Source organism: Oncorhynchus keta, unplaced genomic scaffold, assembly GCF_023373465.1.
Source record: "Oncorhynchus keta strain PuntledgeMale-10-30-2019 unplaced genomic scaffold, Oket_V2 Un_contig_17707_pilon_pilon, whole genome shotgun sequence".
NCBI classification, from domain to species: domain Eukaryota; kingdom Metazoa; phylum Chordata; class Actinopteri; order Salmoniformes; family Salmonidae; genus Oncorhynchus; species Oncorhynchus keta.
Genome location: NW_026280536.1, coordinates 1 through 5,175, shown reverse-complemented (window position 1 = coordinate 5,175; position 5,175 = coordinate 1). Strand labels below are relative to the sequence as shown.

Genomic DNA, 5,175 nt, shown 5'->3' with positions numbered 1-5,175 from the left:
ACACATTTGCAGCCCTCTCTGAAAGACAAGAGTATAATTACACAAAAAAAGGAAAAGGAATATTTAGATAGTCAGTGGTCACAGCATTCGCAACATTGCAGACAGACAATAATTATGTCAAATAAAATATAGAAATATTTTATCTAGCCCCATTTCTCCTATGGGTGAGCAGAGATGTGTACCATTTGAGCAGTTGTTCACATATTGACCCACTGCTAGCGGGTTTTGTATTGGCTGTCAACCAAGTGATGTCACTCAAACTGAAAGGACCAAGCCTGTCTCTTCCACTGCACGACCTGGAAAACATCAATACTTTTGAATATGAATGCTGACCATCTACATGTGAAAAATTGTCGTAGGACAGTCATAAAGCCCTAGGACATTTTACAGTAACACTTTACTTGACACCAAGCATCATAACACGGTCATAACCATGTCATACCAATTGACATAACATGGTCATAACCCTTTCATGACATATTTAGACCTGTGACATTTATTGCGTTATTTTATGGCTGGTTATGACACCCACATAAGAGTGTCAAAACCCACAAAACCTACCACACAAGGCAAAACATTCCCTTACACCATATCCTACATGACAACAGTATGTTTGTTGTAGATTATTTTTATAAATTGACCATATTAAACTATCATTGTAATTGCGGACACATTGATGTCAGACATGCACCTACCCCAATGCGCTGTTGACGACTGGGATGGATGCAGGAGCAGATTTCAGGTGCAGGAAAAGATGCCCTTATATCAGTCAAATAGAGGTTATGTATGATTATGACAGTCAATGCTTCTTGACAATGTCATAAAGTGTATTTTCTTAGTCCAAGTAAAGTGACACAGGATGGTCATAACACTTCTTGACAGTGTCATAAAGTTATAATAACAAAAAAATGCTATATGTTGAAAAAAAACATGACTAGAGAATTAATTACAACAAAGGATTTAAGAAACAAACTTTCAAATGAAAGGAAACTTCTTGGCAGTGAAAAAAATGTGGGTTTTCATAACCAGCCATAAAATAACGTAATATATGTGTTATGACAGTGTTATGATCATATGACAGGTTATGTCACCTGTTATGACATTATGCAATGGCTATAACCGTGTCATGACACTGGGTGTCAAGTAAAATTGTTACCCATTTTTCTATGCCACATTTCTCACCTGTACACTATTTTAGAGATGCCTTTGTCATTGCCATCAATCAAAACACGATCTATGCATCTGAATACAAAAAGGGTTCCGAATGGACTGGAAGAGAATGGGCTCATATGCCTGATAGATGGTACCTGCATAGATAACACAGAAATGAGTCACTCATTCACACAATGGTAAATCACAACACTTGTCCAAGTGATATGCATTTCCTTAATTACTTTCAAAATAGCTATGCTATGTATTAAAAGGGTTACTTTTTAATCCATGTTCTTGCTTATACTAAAGAGATACGAGTATAAATACGTATCCCTCTTCTTAGGTTGGCGTTATGATAAATGATGGTTTGTACGGTTGTGGTTATCAGTACAGCTCCATCTAGTTGTCGTGTTGGGGATAACAGTTGTGGACAATAGCATTTTAGCTCAGCCTAACCCAATTTTTTTTTACAAAGTATTAACTTAAGGGGGCTGAATAATTTTGCACGCCCAATTTTTCAGTTTTTGATTTGTTAAAAAAGTTTGAAATATCCAATAAATGTTGTTCCACTTCATGATTGTGTCCCACTTGTTGTTGATTCTTCACAAAAATACAGTTTTATATCTTTATGTTTGAAGCCTGAAATGTGGCAAAAGGTCGCAAAGTTCAAGGGGGCCGAATACTTTCAAGCAAGGCACTGTACATGTAGGTAGAGTTAATTAAAGTGACAATGCATAGATGACAACAGAGTGTGGCAGTGGTGTGGAGAGGGGGGTGGGCAATGCGAAGAGTCTGGGTAGCCATTTGACTAGATGTTCAGGAGTCTTATGGCTTGGGGTACATTTACATTTACGTCATTTAGCAGACGCTCTTTATCCAGAGCGACTTACAAATTGGTGCATACACCTTATGACAACCAGTGGAACAGCCACTTGCATCTAAATCTTGTTGGGGGTGAGAAGGGGGTGAGAAGGATTACTTACCCTTACTTACCCTATCCTAGGTATTCCTTGAAGAGGTGGGGTTTCAGGTGTCTCCGGAAGGTGGTGATTGACTCCGCTGTCCTGGCGTCGTGAGGGAGTTTGTTCCACCATTGGGGGCCAGAGCAGCGAACAGTTTTGACTGGGCTGAGCGGGAACTGTACTTCCTCAGTGGTAGGGAGGCGAGCAGGCCAGAGGTGGATGAACGCAGTGCCCTTGTTTGGGTGTAGGGCCTGATCAGAGCCTGGAGGTACTGAGGTGCCGTTCCCCTCACAGCTCCGTAGGCGAGCACCATGGTCTTGTAGCGGATGCGAGCTTCAACTGGAAGCCAGTGGAGAGAGCGGAGGAGCGGGGTGACGTGAGAACTTGGGAAGGTTGAACACCAGACGGGCTGCGGCGTTCTGGATGAGTTGTAGGGGTTTAATGGCACAGGCAGGGAGCCCAGCCAACAGCGAGTTGCAGTAATCAAGACGGGAGATGACAAGTGCCTGGATTAGGACCTGCGCCGCTTCCTGTGTGAGGCAGGGTCGACTCTGCGGATGTTGTAGAGCATGAACCTACAGGAACGGGACACCGCCTTGATGTTAGTTGAGAACGTCAGGGTGTTGTCCAGGATCACGCCAAGGTTCTTAGCGCTCTGGGAGGAGGACACAATGGAGTTGTCAACCGTGATGGCGAGATCATGGAACGGGCAGTCCTTCCCCGGGAGGAAGAGGAGCTCCGTCTTGCTGAGGTTCAGCTTGAGGTGGTGATCCGTCATCCACACTGATATGTCTGCCAGACATGCAGAGATGCGATTCGCCACCTGGTCATCAGAAGGGGGAAAAGGAGAAGATTAATTGTGTGTCGTCTGCATAGCAATGATAGGAGAGACCATGTGAGGTTATGACAGAGCCAAGTGACTTGGTGTATAGCGAGAATAAGAGAGGGCCTAGAACAGAGCCCTGGGGACACCAGTGGTGAGAGCGCGTGGTGAGGAGACAGATTCTCGCCACGCCACCTGGTAGGAGCGACCTGTCAGGTAGGACGCAATCCAAGCGTGGGCCGCGCCGGAGATGCCCAACTCGGAGAGGGTGGAGAGGAGGATCTGATGGTTCACAGTATCGAAGGCAGCCGATAGGTCTAGAAGGATGAGAGCAGAGGAGAGAGAGTTAGCTTTAGCAGTGCGGAGCGCCTCCGTGATACAGAGAAGAGCAGTCTCAGTTGAATGACTAGTCTTGAAACCTGACTGATTTGGATCAAGAAGGTCATTCTGAGAGAGATAGCGGTAGAGCTGGCCAAGGACGGCACGCTCAAGAGTTTTGGAGAGAAAAGAGAGAAGGGATACTGGTCTGTAGTTGTTGACATCGGAGGGATCGAGTGTAGGTTTTTTCAGAAGGGGTGCAACTCTCGCTCTCTTGAAGACGGAGGGACGTGGCCAGCGGTCAGGGATGAGTTGATGAGCGAGGTGAGGTAAGGGAGAAGGTCTCCGGAAATGGTCTGGAGAAGAGAGGAGGGGATAGGGTCAAGCGGGCAGGTTGTTGGGCGGCCGGCCGTCACAAGACGCGAGATTTCATCTGGAGAGAGAGGGGAGAAAGAGGTCAGAGCATAGGGTAGGGCAGTGGGGCAGAACCAGCAGTGTCGTTTGACTTAGCAAACGAGGATCGGATGTCATCGACCTTCTTTTCAAAATGGTTGACGAAGTCATCTGCAGAGAGGGAGGAGGGAGGGGGGAGGATTCAGGAGGGAGGAGAAGGTGGCAAAGAGCTTCCTAGGGTTAGAGGCAGATGCTTGGAATTTAGAGTGGTAGAAAGTGGCTTTAGCAGCAGAGACAGAGGAGGAAAATGTAGAGAGGAGGGAGGAAAGGATGCCAGGTCCGCAGGAGGCGAAGTTTTCCTCCATTTCCGCCGGCTGCCCGGGAGCCCTGTTCTGTGAGCTCGCAATGAGTCGTCGAGCCACGGAGCGGGAGGGGAGGACCGAGCCGGCCTGGAGGATAGGGGACATAGGGAGTCAAAGGATGCAGTAAGGGAGGAGAGGAGGGTTGAGGAGGCAGAATCAGGAGATAGGTTGGAGAAAGTTTGAGCAGAGGGAAGAGAAGATAGGATGGAAGAGGAGAGAGTAGCGGGGGAGAGAGAGCGAAGGTTGGGACGGCGCGATACCATCCGAGTAGGGGCAGTGGGGAAGTGTTGGATGAGAGCGAGAGGGAAAAGGATACAAGGTAGTGGTCGGAGACTTGAGGGGAGTTGCAATGAGGTTAGTGGAAGAACAGCATCTAGTAAAGATGAGGTCAAGCGTATTGCCTGCCTTGTGAGTAGGGGGGAAGGTGAGAGGGTGAGGTCAAAAGAGGAGAGGAGTGGAAAGAAGGAGGCAGAGAGGAATGAGTCAAAGGTAGACGTGGGGAGGTTAAAGTCGCCCAGAACTGTGAGAGGTGAGCCGTCCTCAGGAAAGGAGCTTATCAAGGCATCAAGCTCATTGATGAACTCTCCGAGGGAACCTGGAGGGCGATAAATGATAAGGATGTTAAGCTTGAAAGGGCTGGTAACTGTGACAGCATGGAATTCAAAGGAGGCAATAGACAGATGGGTAAGGGGAGAAAGAGAGAAAGACCACTTGGGAGAGATGAGGATCCCGGTGCCACCACCCCGCTGACCAGAAGCTCTCGGGTGTGCGAGAACACGTGGGCGGACGAGGAGAGAGCAGTAGGAGTAGCAGTGTTATCTGTGGTGATCCATGTTTCCGTCAGTGCCAAGAAGTCAAGGGACTGGAGGGAGGCATAGGCTGAGATGAACTCTGCCTTGTTGGCCGCAGATTGGCAGTTCCAGAGGCTACCAGAGACCTGGAACTCCACGTGGAGTCGTACGCGCGCTGGGACCACCAGGTTAGGGTGGTCGCGGCCACGCGGTGTGGAGCGTTTGTATGGTCTGTGCAGAGAGGAGAGAACAGGGATAGACAGACACATAGTTGACAGGCTACAGAAAAGGCTACGCTAATGCAAGGGTAGAAGCTGTTTAGAAGCCTCTTGGACCTAGACTTGGCGCTCCGGTACCGCTTGCCGTGTGGTAGC

The 5,175-nt window shown here is 47.9% G+C and overlaps 1 long non-coding RNA gene across 1 annotated transcript; it reads right to left on the bottom strand.

Annotated features, from left to right (window-relative positions):
• Positions 1 to 230: 230 nt before the first annotated feature.
• LOC127919842 (uncharacterized) lies at positions 231 to 1,740 on the bottom strand. Its single transcript, XR_008104259.1, has 3 exons — positions 1,183 to 1,740; positions 696 to 759; positions 231 to 296 (listed from the first exon to the last, which is right to left on the bottom strand). It is a non-coding gene; the product is annotated as an uncharacterized LOC127919842 (long non-coding RNA).
• Between the last annotated feature and the right edge of the window lie 3,435 nt (positions 1,741 to 5,175).